Source organism: Macrotis lagotis, chromosome 1, assembly GCF_037893015.1.
Source record: "Macrotis lagotis isolate mMagLag1 chromosome 1, bilby.v1.9.chrom.fasta, whole genome shotgun sequence".
NCBI classification, from domain to species: domain Eukaryota; kingdom Metazoa; phylum Chordata; class Mammalia; order Peramelemorphia; family Peramelidae; genus Macrotis; species Macrotis lagotis.
In genome coordinates, this window is record NC_133658.1 from 368289548 (window position 1) to 368307671 (window position 18124).

The window sequence follows — 18124 nt, forward strand, 5'->3', positions numbered from 1 at the left end:
CAAAGAGTCCAGGTATTAGGATAAAAACTCTGTCTTTGATAAAAACTGCTGGGAAAATTGGAAGTTAGTATGGAAGACACTTAGATTAAGCCAACACCTCAAACCTTATACCAAGATAAGATCCAAATGGATACACAATTTAGACATAAAAAACAATATTATAAGCAAACTAGAAGATCAAGGAATAGTATACCTGTCAGATCTATGGAAAGGGAAGCAGTTTATGACCAAGGAAGAGATGGAGAACATTAAAAACAAACTAGATGATTTTGATTATATTAAATTTAAAAGCTTTTGCACAGACAAAACCACTATAACCTAGATCAAAAGAAATGTAGTAAACTGGGAATCTTTACAACTAGTATTTCTGACAAAGGGCTCATTTCTAAAATATACAGAGAACTGAGTCAAATTCTTAAAAAAACAAGCCATTCCCCAACTGATAAATGCAGATGAGAAAATCAAAACAATACATAGTCATATGAAAAATTGCTCTAAATCACTACTTATTAGAGAAATGCAAATTAAAGCATCTCTGAGGTACCACCTCACACCTCTCAGACTGGCCAATATTACCAGAAAGGACAATCATCAATGTTTGAAGGAATGTGGGAAATCTGAGACACTAATACATTGTTGGTGGAGCTGTGAACTCATTCAACCTTTTTGGAGAGAAGTATGGAACTACTCCCAAAGGGCAAGAAAAGTGTGCATACCCTTTGATCCAGCAATACCACTACTGGGTCTATACCCTGAAGAGATCATGAGAAAGGGTAAAAACATCACGTGCACAAAAATATTCATAGCAACCCTGTTTGTAGTGGCAAAGAATTGGAAATCAAATAACTGTACTTCAATCAGGGAATGGCTTAACAAACTGGTATATATGTGTCATGGAACACTATTGTTCTATTAGAAATGAGGAGGGATGGGAATTCAGGGAAGCATGGAAGGATTTGAATGAATTGACATTGAGTGAGATGAGAAAGACCAGAAGAATATTGTATACCCTAACAGCAACTTGGGGGTGATGATCAACCTTAATGGACCTGCTCATTCCATCAGTGAATACAATAATCAGCACAATTTTGGGGTATTTGTGATGGAGAATATCATCTGTATCCAAGGAAAGAATTGTGGATTTTGAACAAAGAACAAGGACTATTACCTTTAATTTAGGGAAAAAATTGACATCTTATTATATAATCCTGCTATCTCTTATACTTTGTTTCTTCCTTAAGGATATGATTTCTCTCTTATCACATTCAGTTTGGATCAATGTAGCTGCCCCCTCTCTTAAATGATTTTAAAGATTTTTTCCATGAATTCTTTATGAGCTTGAAACTTCTCATTTTTCTTTGGAGTTTTGTCCATAGGTGTTTTGATATTTTTTGTCCTTTTCTAAGTTTGTGTCTTGATCTTCCCTGAAAAATCTCTTTAGATTATATTTTTGTTTGTTTTTTATATCTCTTTTTGTCTTTTTTCTTTTCTTTTAAATTTGAGCTCTGCTCCTGGGGTAGAAGGGGCACTATCTCAGGCTTCTTGTATTCAGGGAATGCAGATTCTGGCCATGTACCTCATGCTGCACTGATATTGCCCTTAGACCCACATGGGATTCTCATGTCTGGTACTGTGCCAAAGGGGGTGGATAGAACTTCTTGAAGGGTTGGGTAGCTTATCTGGTGGTAGCTAGGGTCCTATTGGTAGTAACTAGAATGTGAAGAGGCCTGTGGAGTTTCTCTGTTTCCCACTGAAGCATATGGGGGTCTTACCACTGGAGGATCTTGGTTTAGCTGGGGTTCCTCTGAAGCACCTGGCAGGTATCAGAACTGGAGTCTTCCCATTCCCTTGGCATTCTAATGCACTTTAGATTGCTGGTGTTGGTGCTTGCATGTTCAACCACACTGGTTTGCTTCAATGCCTTCCTATTGTTCTAGGATGGCATCCATATTCTTTAGTTTGGTTTTTCATCCTCTGTTATCCTAATGTCATGCTACTGTTGCAGATATTCTTCCCATTACTATCCCTCCTGTACATGCCAGTCCAGACAAACAGGTATAATAACACTTTGTCAAGCTGTGAGAGAATTGTTTATTTTTTTCATTTTAATGCTTATTTATTGATTTGGATTCAGAATGTTTTCCACTTCCATGTGTTTTTGTATGATGTCTTCAACAATGTTGTCAGATGCTTTCAATAAGAACAAAAATGGCATCAAGTTCTGCTACCACACTGATGATAAATTATCTACTTTGAAAAGGCTACATGCTAAGACTAAAGTGGAAGGAGTGTTGGTGCATGCCCTTTTGTTTACAGATGATTGTGAACTCAGTGTAGCTTCTGTGGCTGTGATGAATTAGAGTTTGGATTTAATCTCTGCTGTTTATGCTAATTTTGGTCTAACAATCAGCACTAGGGAAATAAAAGTGACCCAGTAGCCAGCACTTCTATGTTGAACCTTAGATTATAACAAATGGAGAGATTTTGGATGCTGTGAATAAGTTCACTTAACTTGGCAGTATACTTTCCAAGAATGTGTCCAGAGATAATGAAGTTTACTCACCCATTGCCAGAGCAAGCTCAGTATATAGGAAATGCTGAAGGAAACTGTGAAAGAGAAGAGGAATAAGACTGCCTACCAAACTGAAGTTCTACAGAACCATTGTGCAGACCTTATTGTTGTTTCCCTATGAAACTTGGACAGTATTCCATTTCCATGCCAGGAAATAGAATTGCTTCCACTTGAATTGTCTTAGGTAGATTCTTAACATCATCTGACAAGATAAAGTATTGCACATTAAGGTCTTTTCTCAAGCCAAGCTGCCAAAAATTCAAGCTCTACTGCAGAGGGCTTGACACCAATGGACTGGTCATATTGATCAAATGTCTATTGGCACTTTCAAGGCCTCTCTGAAGAGCTTTGGAATCTCTTGTGAGCATGGAAGTCACTGACCCAGGCCAACATGGTATGCCTTCAAAAAAGAAGACACTTTGCTCTATAAACGAAGTAGAATTATTGTAACTCAAAAAAATGTGAAATGGGAAGATTTAGTGATATCTGCACTTCAGTTCATGCATACAAATTGTGCTTGATATGTGATAAAGCCTTCTGAACTCATTGGTTAGTTCTTGTCCATTGCTATTGAAGAAGACCAAAATGATATCACTATGATAAAGGCAAGTTACAATGTTGATCAGACAATATGAACTTGTGATGCTCTAGGACAGATCAGCCACAAATAGTCCATGTGAACACCTGGGGTGGTTACATTAACTTATGTATCTCACATTTCCTTTGAGTTGCTACAATTCTTCCTTGCTCATAGAGTACAGCAACCTCTCTGGTGGGGGCACAGTCCTGTGCCAGTGCCTCCTATGCTGCAAAATCAATTCCAAATTTCTTAAGAGAGATCTTGAGGGTGTCCCCATATCTCTTCTTATTATTACCCTCTGAGCACTTGCTTTTCTAAGTTCTCCATAAAAATAGTATTTTTGGCAAGTATCATAGTTGTGCTCTCTGTAGTAATGGTTCAGTTCTTGGAAGTTTTGCTCAAAAAAGGTCCTCAGTGTCCTGTATCTTATCCTTCCAGGTGATGTTCAGAATCTTCCCTATACAATTTAAATGGGAGCAATTCAGTTTCTTGGCATGGTGCTCAGAGATTGTTCAGGTTTCACAGGCATACAACAATAAGGACAGCACAACAGCTCTGTAGACCTTCTGTTTGATGATCAATCATTAATAATACATCTTCTCTCCCACATTTTCTTTCAGAGCCTTCCAAATTAAGCTAGCTCTGGCAATGACAGTTTCAATCTCATTATCAATGTGTACCTCCCTGGAAAGTCTATTGCCACAGTAAGTAAACTTATCCACAGTATTCAAAACTTCTCCATTTGCTGTAACTGACAGTTCCACATATGGATTGTGTAGGCTAACTGATGAAAAACATGTTTTCTGGTTTTAAGTGAGTCACCAAAATGAACACAAACAGCAGAGAATCTATCCATACTGTGTTGCATCTCAGCTTTAGAGGTGTACTTAGTGCACAGTTACCTGCAAACAGAAAATCATGCAACACTCCCTCCTCTTTGGTCTTGACTTGAAGGCTTTTCAAGACTTTTAAAGAATTTACTATCAATGTGGTAGCTAATCTCGATGCCTTCTCCATCCTCAATGAAGGCATTTAATAAAATGGTTGAAAACATAATGCTTAAAAGCATGGTGGCAAGGATACAACCTTGTTTCATTCCTTTGGTGGCAAGAAAATCAAGAGAACATCATTCACTATCCAGAATTTGTTCAAACACACCATCATGAAATTGATGTACTGTACTGATAAACCTCTCTGAACAATCAAATTTTGACATAACTTTCCCTGAGCCCTCATGGCTGACAGTATCAAAAGTCTTGGTGAGATCTACAAATATTTTATATAAATCTCTATTCTCCTGGCATTTTTCCTGGAGTTGTCAGACAGAAGACACCATATTGACATTCCTCATCTGTATCTGAAGTCACATTGACTCTCAAGTAGGTGACTAATTTCCATATGAAGAATCAACCTATTAAGGAGAACTTTAGCAAGCATCTTACCAGCAGTGACTAAAAGAGAAATACCCCCTTTAACTTTAAAGAGATGAATGGAAGCATCTTTGAATTCCTGGATGATAAGACTTTTTGCTATATAATCCGGAAAATTTCAGCCAGCTTTTTATGAGCAATGAATCTCCACCTTGTAAATCTCAGCTAGTATAGCATTAGTACCAAGTGTTCTGTGCATAAAAGGAGCCTAACATCATTCAAATCCTCTTCTACAGTTGGAAGTTCAGTTAGGGATGGATTGACTGCAAGTTGAGGTAAACAGTCAATATCATCTGTATTGACTGATGAGGTTCTATTAAGAACACTATGAAGTGTTCAGTCCATCTCTGTAGGATATGTCCCTATAACTAATCAATTAGGGTCTCTTAGCAGTGAGTAGTTGAAATGCACTATATGTCTTTGCCCCATAAATAGCCTTCAGGATGTCATAAAAGCACTTTGGATTGTTACTATTTGTATAAAACTGAATTTCATCTGCCTTTTTATTGAGCCAAAATTTTTTAATCTCTCTGAGCCGCATTTGCACTTTATATTTGATGGAATTATATGCTGTCTTCTAAGGAATAGATGAACTGTCCTGCTGGTAAACACTGTGGAGTTCTCATTTTTCATTCAGTGGTTTCAGATTTCTGCATCATTTTCATAACACTGCTTTTGATATTTGCAAGTTTTCTGATGCAGATGAACAAATGCAATATTTTACCCCATATCTCTGAAAGTTGCCCTCTGCTTTTCTGCTCCACTCTTGCCAATCATGTGTTGGTTCAGTTTTCCCTCTAAGTTGGCAAGAAATGGTGCACACATGGATGATCTTGGTGTGTTTGATGTCTATTCACCTATTCCATCAGTGAAAGACTTCATGTTTTTTGTGTAGATGTTCACCCTCCCCAACTCATCAACAGGGGTCAGATTCCCTCAGTTACCCTCAACCTGTTTTAGTCTGTCTGCCAAAACTGTTTACCATGTTGCGATAGCCTCTTAGAGCTCCAAGTGAGAGTTAGGTGACTAAAGTGGCCATGAAAAAATGAAAAGCAACTCTAAAAAGGGATTAGCAGCCCTCACACCACAGGTACTAGTCTTCCTTGAACACACTCTATGAGCCCCTCAAGTTCATATTTGTTTGATCAACCACAGTTAGCTATACTATGTCATCTGGGATCTTTTCAAGAATAAAGGATAATAACCACCCACCCAACTATTCCTCAATCAATGTAGATTTACTGTGTTTCTATGTCTTTGCTTCCATAAAATATGTTGTTAGACATATTTTGGTATATATTTCTTTTCAAAAATACCCTTGGAGTGTATAAGTCTAGTAGTGGAATCTCTGGATCAGGAATCACTTTATTGGCATTATTTTGGCATGACTTTTTCAAAAAAAATACTTGGATTTTGGTGAGGAGTAAGTTGAGACAAAAACTAGAGACAGTCAAAGGGAGAAAGCAATGAATTTTAGATCTGAAAGGAATCTGAGATAAACTCCTTCAAGGATCCTTAATTATTTCTAGAGTTGTTATATCTCTGAAGTCACCAAAAGAGAAAATGGATGCCTAGTCTACGACATCCCAATTAGGAATATATGGAGACAGCAGCACTGTAAAAAACAAGTTAAATAAGTTGTATAATGTGTGCATATGTATGAATGTATGCACATATATGTGTGATAATATATAACTTTTGATATAACTTTTAAAAATGAATTAATTCAAAGTTAATGAATTATAAAATGAATTAAATTGCTTTTAACAATGAATTGTTTTAATGCAAGAAATTATGAATCATATGGCACATGATTTGTGACAAGTAGAGTAAGTGGTCAATATGTAAAGCTTTTAGTAAACCCATGAACACGCATATTACATATATACACACATACTGCCTTTAGCACATAAAAATATTCTTGAACATTTGAGAGTACCAAATGTCCCAAAACAGCAAAATTTGAGGCATCATTTATGCCATCTTGGTAGAGGAACTTATGGCAATAAGAAACTGTGGAAGGTCACTATAAAAACTTTCTTGGTGATAACCATTCTAGGGGGTCAATATCATTTCTATGTGCATGATCCCATATCTATATATCTTTCTGTAACCTCTCTGCTGAGCTCCAGGCCTACATCATTAGCTGTAATTATCTGGTATATTTTAATCAAAATAAATGGTCAACAAGTGCCTAAATCAAAACTTTGTACTAATAATGCCCTAGAAATCTGACAAGAAAAATTAAGTTCAAGGGTCCCTTGACCCCTGATAGAGTTCAAAGCTCTCTGAATGGATCTGTCCTAAAGAGTAGTAGAAGGCTCTGAAGATGTGGACAAGGACAGACTGACTTTGTGGCATCTTGATCCAAGGAGGATTATCACAAAACTTAGTGGGATACAAACAAAAGCATACCATGAAACCCATCCACATCACCAGACTTGCCTAAATCACAGAAGTTACATAACTGAATAGAATCTAATCTGGTAACCTCCTGTCAAAATGGTTGTCAAAGAAGTACTAAAATCATATTAATAAACACCTGTTCAGAACCTATGTTTATAAGGGGGACTATTCTCCTTAGAGTGAGAGAGAGAGAATTGTGCTCTTACTAGGGCTACTGACAAGAATTTTCTTGTCCCAAGTATCAACTGCTCTTCCTTCAATGTGGAGGCAATATAAAATAATTGGGAAGTAAGAAATGAGAATAGAATTGAGAAGAAACTTCCAACTACTCTTTGAGCCTTCCAAATGGGTAATACTCCTAATTCCTATGATCCTATCAGCATGATTTTGAAACTTACTGGTGGATCTCCCTTGAAAGTCCTGATCTCTTCCAAATTCACCATTTTACTGGGGGTGGGGGGTGGGGGGTGGGGAAGCAGGGCCAGAGAGATGAAGAAATTCACCAAAAGTACACATCATCATTTAATACTGCTACTTAAACAAGGATCTGAGTCTTCTGATTCCTGTTCTAGTGTTATTTCAAATACTGACTTTGTAAATAATATTTACAAAGGGAATGAAATGGCTGCTGGCATCAGGATCTCTTTATTGTATCCAACTTAAAAAGCAGATAAAAGTAAATTTTTGGACTAATGTTTATAAAAACAACTAATGCTGTATTTTGATTGGAGAGACTACTTTTAAAACTGCTTCCAAGTTTCCAAAATAATCAGTAATACCTCTTGCCTTTAAGGTACAGATAGGAAAGCTGGCTTTGAGAAGCCTACTGTATAGGAGGAAGAGTGAAGTGTTAAATGTCAACGAGAGTGGGTTAAAAATTATAATTTTGATCTTATGTTTTGACTTTATTTCTTCATCTCAAAAATGGGGGCATGGACTAGAGAACCTCTAGGGTCACTTCTAGCACTAAAGTTATGATCTGCCCCTGATTATCAAGCCTTTCAGTTTTCAATTTTATACTATGTGATGAGGAGAGTTTGAAGAGAAAATCTGAAGAGAATGAAGGGGACAAGGGCAAACTAATAGATAGAGGTAGTAAGTCCTAAACATAGGTGAAAAAGGGAGAACTTAAAAGCTGAAAAGAAGATCAAAGCTCTGGGGGAGTCAGAAATACATAAAATGAATAATCCTAAATCCTCCTTTTTGCCTCTCTTTCAATCCTAAACCTAATGAGGTATATAGTCTCTAATTGCTATAAATTATACATAAGGAAATTTCTGAGATAAAGATATGAGCATACAAGGTAGAATAGGACCTGTGGGACAGCAAAATCTTTTTGAGCACAGGTGGCACCTGGCCAATCTCCTGGAAAGGTCCCTTGGGTCACTTCTCAGAGTACACTCCTGCATAAATGGCTGCTCCCCCTTGCCTCTAGGGGAATAAAAGAAATAATAATAACTATCTTTTAAAGGCCTCTAGTTGACATTTACAGTCTTTCATAATCTGTCTCCAGTCTGTCATTCTAGGCTAATTATATGTTATGCTGCCTCATATACTCTATGTGCCAGTCAAAGTGGCCTTCTTACTGATCCCCAACTGGGACTTCCACCTCCCATATCTTTACCTTTGAACATATTGTTCCCCAATGCTTCAAGTATTTTTATTCCTCTTCTTTGCCCTAACCTGACTTCAAGGTTCAGTTCAAATTCTACAGACTTTAAGAGGCCAGTGGCTTCAGCCTCCAGTACCAGCCATCAGAGGCATATTTTTGCAGGCCAAAAAGAATGGCATCTATACTCCAAGAGATGATGAGGTCACATCTTCACCCCAATTTTTTTCTGCCCTCTTCCATCTTCCCTCTCACTCATTGTCAATGAACTGTTCTATTGTTCCATTTATCATTGTTGTGGCTCCCTAGACCATAACTCCCTTCTCAGGCAACTATTAATATATTAAGCTTGAGTTCAGGGACTGTTACACTATTTTATTTGCATTCCCAGAATTTAGCATATAAAAACACTTAATCAATGCTTAATCTTCATTCACTATATATACAACCTAAGTTTATTTATTTCTAGATATGTTGTATCCCAATAGCATGCAAATTTCTTGGGGTCCAGAATATTTCATATTTATACTTGTATTCTCAGTTCCAATACTGTGCTAGGAAATGAGCAAGCACTTAATAAAGGCTTGTTGATAAGTCCAGCCTGGTTGCTGCCTCTCTTTGAATGGCACTACACTTAATCCCACTAAGTTTAATACCAATTTTCTTTAAGGACCAAGTATATCAAATAGTAGCAGAATAAATCTGAAGTCACAGGGGGGACAATAATTCTATCTTTAGTATCACATTAGCTGAGTTCATATCTTCTGTCTCTCCTTTGACTTGGGGAATGAGAGACCTAACTAAAGCTGATAGGATTGATTTCCAGTGTGTGAATATGGACTACAAGTGGGGATTGAAAGAAATTAGGCTATAGGCAATAGGCGTTAATTAAATATCAATTGTAACAGAATAATAAAATTTAATTAGATAGAAGAAAATCTAGTGACAGTATAAATAGCTTTAAATTGCAAAAATAATCTTACCTCTAATTTAATTGCTTGTGTGATTAGAGTTAATTGCAGAGTAGAGGTTTGGGTAACATAATAAAATGTTCTTTAAAGAAAAAAAACACTTGAATGGATATGCTAACCAGAACATTTCAGATAGTCTAGATTTCAACAAATTGTGCCTTGGCTTTTCTTAATAAATAGACCTGAACCTTGCACTTAAAATAAATATTTATTTCATTTGAATCTGATTTTCTCCCCTTTAGATCAAAAAAGTACTTAGAAATTAAGTCCAACCCCTTTATATTACAAGGAAGAAACCAAAGTTCAGAAAAAAAGAAAAATAAATGCTAAGACCTCTACACATATAGACATCTTTTCAGGATATAGCTTACCTAATCCTTAAGTATCTAGGAGAGCCCAAATGTTGGACCATCATTCTGTTATGATCCCAATTTTATTTCTGATTTAATTTTAATCTTATTTTCATTTTGAGTCTTAGTATATAAAACAGTAGCAATGGCAAGTTAGAAACTCAGGAGAGCGGTAACCCATCCTCACCTGAGAACCCCAAAACCTATGGGGTATACTATAAAGATCAAGGGAAAAAAACAGCATTTTCTCCCATCACACAAATTTGAGCTCTTTTCCCCCAGATTCTGTATCCTTTGCTTTTGACTTCCAATCATCTGTAATTGGAGTGGATAAAAGAAGAATGGCAATTTAGCAGCTGATGCTAGCTTCCAAATTTATTTGGCAGAAGGAGAGAAATTGCTCAAAACAACATGTGGCCCTATATTGATGCTTGGAAACATAGAGCTTTAAATATGTAGGGGAAATACAGTGTCAATTCTGCTGGCACTTCCAAAAGAGAAGAAAAATGTCTACAAGGCATTCACATTCATTTCCTAATGTTGATCATTATGTATGATTCCTTAAGTTTTCTTCAGAAAATTCCAGTATTTTTAAAAGAATTATTCACATTTTCCCTTGATTTTGAGTAATATTAAGAAGAAAAGAGAGTAGTAGTTTTATTTGGGGGATTATTTTTATCTCTTTCCCAGAGCTCCTTCATCCTGATTGTTTTGTAAAATGTTATATAATGAAGTGATCAGACAGTGGTATTTCTTTCCCTTTAGGCTCCAAAAGAAGTCAGAACATGAAAGAAGAAATCTATCTTTAATTGTCAAGGTATAGTGTTCTAGTTCCAAGCATGAAAGTACATTTTTATGGGGGGGGGGGTGTAATTCCCTCCCTAGAGCAGGTAATTAAAAACTAGATCACAATTCTTATGAGAAATACCTAGGGAAGTGGTGATCGTGGTGATGGTGGTGGTAGTAGTGGTTGAGTTTTAATGGACTTCAGGATCCATATCAAAATTGTGACTAGGCAACCAAAAAAGAATATATGGTTAGGGTAATAATAGTGTGTTTGCATATCCTTTGATGTTGTCAGATTATACCTCTTACCAGTAAGTAGTTCTTTGACCTTGGACTACTTGGTTCCCTTCTATGAACTTCCATTTTTACACTGATAAACTAAATTTATATTGAACTAGATCAAGTATATATATGGATGAGTTTAGAATTTATCAACATTACCTGCCTAGTCACAATATTTGAAATCATTGCTCCATTTGAGGGAATGGAAGACATATTTTAGGAAGTCAATTGATAAAATAGAGAGCAACAGAGAAAATCACCTCATTTTAGGATCAATGAAATGAATAGAGTGGAAATAGAATACAGAAATAGAAAAAGAAACATTTGGAGTGGGGAGGAGGAATATACACTATCTTTTAATAATTGAAGAGCTCTCAAGTGGAAGGATTAGATTTCTCTGTTTTGGTCCCAAGAGATGAACAAAGTTAAAGACAGAGATACATTAAGTTTTTTTTTTCATTTTTCTTTTTGGAGGCAAGAGGTTTAAGTGACTTGCCCAAGGTCACATAGCTAGGCAATTATTAAGTATCTGAGGCTGGATTTGAGCTCAGGTCCTCCTGACTCCAGGGCCAGTGCTCTATTCACTGCACCACCCAGTTGCCCCATTAGTTTTTGATGTATAGGAACACTTCCTAATAATGAGAACTATCCAAAAACAGAAAGGGCTACCTTGGAAGTCAATGGATTTCTTATGATTGTAGTTCTTTAAGAAAAGACTGATAATCCCTTGTTGAAGATGTCAAAGAATGAATTCCTATTCAGGAAACAGTTATTTCTTTGGTTCCTTCTAGTTTTGAAATTCCATGATTCAGAAAATCTATTAGAGATCATATATTTGTATTGTGATTATATATTTATATTGAGATCACATTTAGGTATATGCATAGAGCATACATAATAGGTGAAAGGGACTTTATGGATCATCTGGTAAAACCTTTAATTTTCAAAAAGGGAAACTGAGGTCCAGAGTGATGAAGTGATTTGCCTACAAGCCACGGCAATAGAAAAGTTGGGATTCAAAACAAGTTTTATGATCCCAAATCCATTAGTCTTTCCACTCTGCTGCTTTTTAAGCATCCCTGATCATGGGATCAGGATTTCCTTAACTACTTAGATTAGAATCTTGTGGATCCTTAAGAGGGCTAACTGACCACAAGATGTTAGGCAGTCTGATAGAGTCAACTCAACTTTATTGGTGGAGTTAGACAACATAAAAAGAATCATAGTCTCCAAAGAACACCTATTAGAGGTTTTCCAGTGTTACATGAGGTCCCTGACCCTCATCCATAAGAAGGGGTTAGTCTATCAATTTAGCTACTTGATATTGATCTAAATAAAGAACTTGGAAAAATTGAGAGCTAGGGAAGACTCTTTTGCTCACATTCTCCTCATATACTTGACTACATTCTCCCCACCCCCCAAAGTTTGCTTTCCTTGCAGCCCAACAAAGGAGTAGATTTTATTCCAAGAAATTAATACTGAAACTGAAATCTCATGTCTCTAAGAACACAACATGACACTCAAAGCACTTTACATATACTATCTCATTTTGCCATTCAAAAACCCTGTAAGATAAATACTATGCTCAACATTAGATATATGAGGGAACTGAGACTAAGACTTGACTTTAGTGACTTACTTAGAATGACCCAGTTAGTAAGTTATTTAGGCAGTATTTGTACTTGTCTTCCTGAATTCAAGTCAAACCACTATACCACTTGTAAACTAATGTTAAAGTTCAATTTTCTTGCCCTAAACCTTATCTTTTTCTGAAGTCTTACAAGGAATTTCTATCATATACTTAAGCACTTAATTAGAAATAGCATGCATTGCATTATCTTTTATTTGTTTTCCAATATTTTCTATATCTTTGTCTTCTCAAACTTTATACATAATAATAATAATAGCAGTAATATCTTTCAAGGGCAGAGACAATATCACATTACTGTTGTGACTAATTATCCAGAATAGTCAATAAACAAATTACCACAGCAGTTGCCAGAACAGCTTTCAGCTAAAAGCAATAGTGAGCTAGAGACACAAGATACCATTTCTGGAAAACATGGAGTACTTTTTCTGTGGTTTACAGAGGTCTTGTGATATTGGCCATTCTGACTTTCTTAAGCAACTTCTTTACTTGCTCAAATTGCAGATTAGTGTCCCTTCTAGAAGAAAAAAAAAGGAAAAAGTTAAAGGAATAATTGTCTCTTCACCAAGTTAAGGGAGATAATCTTTATTAGAAAAAAGAGAAGGATTGACTGTTTTAAGAAAATTAATTTAAAATACAGGAGTAATACTAATCTATAATTGGTATTATAATTGGTATAATCTATAATTGGTTAATAGTAGAATGCAATTCAGAGAAAGGCAGAAAATAGAACTGTTTATCTTGATTTAAGCAATAACTATGAACCTTTTCCCAGAAAAGATGAAACTAGACTCACTGAAGAGAAAGTAGTTGCTTATGTTTCAAAGAATAATTATGTGGATCCACAAAAGATGTCTTCTGAATATTTCAGAAGAGGAATCATCCAATGTTGGGAGGGATGTGGGAAATCTGGAATACTAATACAGTGTTGGTGAAGCTGTGAACCCATCCAACCTTTCTGGAGAGCAATTTGGAATTACACCCAAAGGGTGATAAAAATGTTCATACCCTTTGATCCAGTAATACCACTACTGGGTCTATACCCTGATGATATTATGAAAAAGGGTAAAAGCATTACTTGTACAAAAATATTCATACCAGCCATGTTTGTAGTGGCAAAAAATTGGAAATTGAGTGAATGTCCATCAACTGAGAAATGGCTAAACAAATTGTGGTGTATGTTATGGAACACTATAGTTCTATTAGAAACCAGGAGGGATGGGAATTCACAGAAGCCTGGAAGGATTTACATGAACTGATGTTGAGCTAGATGAGCAGAACCAGAAGAACACTGTACACTCTAATAGCAACATGGGGGTGATGATCAACCTTAATGGACTTGCTCATTTTATCAGTGCAACAATCAGGGACAATTTTAGGGTATCTGTTATGGGCAATAATACCTTCTGTAATCAAAGGAAAAAATTGTGGAATTTAAACAAGGACCAAAGACTATTACCTTTAATTTAAAAAAAGTTATCTTATTATGCAATTTTGCTATCTCTTATACTTTATTTTTTCGTTTAGGATATGATTTTTCTTCCAACACATTCGATTTTGTTCAATGTATAGACTATCAGACTGCCTTCTGTGGGGGGATGGGGGCAGGGAAGCCAGTTTAGGTAAAAATTGTAAAATTCAATAAAAAGAAAAATAACTTTAAAAAAAGAAAAAAAGATGATAAATAATCCAGAAAGAATCAAGGAAAGAAGAGACAAAGGTTTAGTAGTTTAATGACTCCTTGCTGTATCAAATGTTGACTCTTATGAATAATAGAAAGGTATAGTGTTATGGAACATTTGTTCTATTAGAAACCAGGAGGGATGGTTTTAAGGATGCAAATCTGGGTAGCTACAAAATTGTCAAACATAATGACGATTACACACTTTGGATTATTTTGGGATATATTATGCTGCCAGATAGAACCTAATGACTAATTATTATGAAGTTTTTGGATAAGAGACTGGAATTCCACAGGAGTAAAGGTGATCTTTTGATCTCTGATGCCATTTGGAACCAGGGACCTTAGAAAAGGAGTGATAGGTTGTTAGCCAATGAGAGCATGTAGCTAGAGAGTGGGAAAAACATTACTTGGAATTTTCCCATTGTATAAAGAATACTTTAAACTAAAAGGGGAAGAGGAAGGGGAAAACTGGTTTTTAAATATATTTACCAAGGTTGATAGTATAGAAGGAAGTGTCACCAAAAGCAGAAGAAAAATTCAGGTTTTCAACTTCAGACTTCTAATTCTCTTATACTTCAGTACATACTGGAGCCAGCTCTAATAGGCTTGAGAAAATTCACTGTCCATTTTCAATGTGATCATTTAAGAAAGAAAAAGGAATAAACATTATTAAGCACCTACAATTTGCTAGGCACTTTGCCAAGCACTTTACAATTACTGTATTATTTGATCCTCACAATAATTCTAGGAGGAAGTTGCTATTATTTTAAAAACATGTCCAAAACTGAACACATTACTTTTCTCCCCAAAAAAACAATTGAGGGTGCCATTATCCTCCTAGATTTGCAACCTAAGTGTTAACCTCAACTTCTCATTTTTCTCTCATCCTCCTGTATACAAGCTTTTGCTACATCCTACTAATTTTACCTTGATGACATCTGTTGAATACAGTTCTCTTCTAATACATCCACCTCTTTTTGTACCCTCTTCACCTCAGTTTTGGAGCATTATATTGGCCTCTTCTCCTTGCCTCTATTGTCTTCCTACTTTAGTCCATCCTCCACTTAGCTGACAAATTTATCTTCCTAAAGTTCAGGACTCACCATGGTCACACATACCCCTCCACCATTCAGTAAATTCCATTAGTTTCCTCTTACTTTCAGGATTAAATGTGAATGAATTGGACTTTAGAGGTCAATATTCTCTATCTGCTCTTAGTGGACAACAATTAAAATTTGGGAATTACCTTTAAAGATCTATGATTTATTGAGCACTCCTATGTGACCATTGAGCCAGAAAAATTAGGGAAACAGAGGACCTTTTGAAAGAGGAGATAGCTTCTGGCTCTCATTATTTTGGCTATAGTCTATACTTGACAAGATATGATTTTAAGTAGGAATTATGAACAGTAGCCTGGTAATCCTACCTATCTGGCAAGCTAGTTATGGAAATTTCAACCAGGTGAGTTTTTGTTAGGCTCCTGGTCTGCCTTTTTCTTCTGCCTTTTCTTTAGAAAGCAGTTTTATAAAGTCAAATATTGAGAGGTCTGCAAGTAGTGGCAGAAGTAACTATCTAAGTAGTTAGAACTGCAGTAGAAGAGGGCTTATAGTAAGGGAAATGTATATAACAGAAAAAGAGAGACCACTGTAAAGGAAAAACAAAATCAAGCTTGTCAATGTATTCAATCAATGCTAATTGGAGATGAAATGTAAAATGTCTAGTTAGTAGTTTTGTGGAAATTATTTCCCCACTAAGGCTTAACAATAAGCATCAAATAGCATACTAGACCAGTGGTTCTAAGTAACATCACTGAACTTTATTTTAATTATTCTGTTGATGCTCACTGTGATAATTAGCAATACTATGCTAGAGAAATGAAGCTTTATTCTACCAATATCTGTTTCATAATCATATCTTGTGTATTTTTATTCTTTCCTCCTTTCAGGGAAACTCAAACAAGAGTCTTAACTTTTACTATGTTTAACATAATACTTAGGATTCGGAGTTATAGGTGGGGTTATGGGTTGTTAATGTGCTGAAATATGAAAATGAAGTCCCATAAGTAGAGGGGAGATTTCCTCAGAGCTAAAATTGAGCAATTAGCAATATCTAGGTGCAAGACAGAGAGGTATAGGTCTCTAGCCCTTAGACTCCCAGCAAGGATATGCTTTATGCTAGACTAACAATAAATAAGATGGATCAATTCAGTCTCATCAGCAGCACATCTTATTGCAGTATCTATGAAAGTATGTATTTGGAATCAGGATGCATAAAAAAGCTACCTCCATTTAGATGAGCACACGTTTTGAGTCTAGCATAACATATCTGACAGGTCAAACGTGAGCTTTCTTTATATTTATATTTTCAAGACACAATTCATTTATACATTAATTACATAGTATATTGCTATTATAAGAATACAAAAATATCCTCCAGTGATGGCTGTAACTCTAATATCCAGGATAATATAGGTGTTTAAGATATTTCAAGCTCCTTTTGGGAGGAAATTAGATTGAATGGATTAGAGAAAAACTGATTAATGTGAAAACTGATTACTGTGAAATAATGCTGAAAGAGAAAGGAGTGAAAATATTTATCTATTTTGTAAGACTGGTTGTTCCCACTTTGAAGTGCTAGCTAGAGAATGCCAGTATACATGGTGACTAGTTCAATTTCATTAGCTAATCATAGTCTTAAGATTTGTAAAATTAAATGTATATTTAGAATTATATATTAGATATTATGTTTTATTTATATATTATAGAATTTTAGAATTATTCTATATTATAGAATTTAACACTTCAAGCAACTTCAATGATCAGTAAATTCAACCCCCTCATTTTTTTAGATGAGTATTCTAAATTTCACAAAAATGAAATACCTTGGTCAAAATCTCATAGCAAGAAGTCTAACACAGTAAATGCTATATAAATCTTAGCTATTATTATTAAAGAGCAAAGCCAGGTCATAGAATTCAGAACATTCATTCCTCCCCTTTTTTCCCTCCCCCAAGACATTGCACTTTCAGTACTGCAAAACCATATTGTGCCCATTTTACAGTGGTGAAACTGTGTTCTGAGTGATTTAAGTCTTTTGCCTATAATCAGAGTTGTGTAGCTGAAGCAGGATTCGAACTTCAAGGGTATGATTATAATTCCAGTTCATTTTTTATCTCTATCTAATTTGTCTACCATCTGTCTAATAAAAATATGGCCCATAGTATCTCTTGTTCATGAATATAGACACAAACTTACTGGGAACATCTCATGCATTAGTCCATTAGGGGTAATGTACAAGATTATGTTCAAAAGCATCCAATCTTTGTGTGAGACTAGCTTAACTTGGTTGAAGGAAGTAGAGTTCTCATAGTTATGTCTAAAAGATGTGAAAAGTTAACTTCTTTTATTCCTTTCCATTGATCTCTATCATTCTTCCTCTAAATAGCTTAAAGACTAAAATGAGAGTTCTTTAAAAAAAATGGGGAAATTGACTCCACCTAGAGTCACCACCTCCACACTCATCAGCATTCTCCCATCTCTTTCCTCATCACTATAGATAGTACAGATAGATAATTTCAATTATTTCCTTCCAATTTCCCCTTCAGAGACCCATAGGGCAAAGTGCTAGTTGTTCAAGGTAACATCCTAGATTCATTTTTTCTGAGCTTCTTTACTATGTTTAATTGCTTTAACCACTAAGAATTCCTGTTGGGCATTCAATTTCTTTCTACATTCTGACTGCTAATATAATTTCAGGCCACAAATCTCCTATCAAATCTTAGATTCCTGTGATATTTTCCCCTAACT

General features: G+C 35.6%; 1 long non-coding RNA gene across 2 annotated transcripts in view; it reads right to left on the reverse strand.

Annotated features, from left to right (window-relative positions):
• The window catches only part of LOC141506003 (uncharacterized), a 227361-nt gene that overhangs the window by 179857 nt on the left and 29380 nt on the right, over positions 1–18124 (reverse strand). For both annotated transcript variants that reach the window (XR_012473749.1, XR_012473750.1), the window contains exons 2-3: positions 14808–14937; positions 13035–13151 (exon numbers count right to left, since the gene is read on the reverse strand). This is a non-coding gene — a long non-coding RNA (uncharacterized LOC141506003). The remainder of the gene's footprint in view (positions 1–13034; positions 13152–14807; positions 14938–18124) is intronic.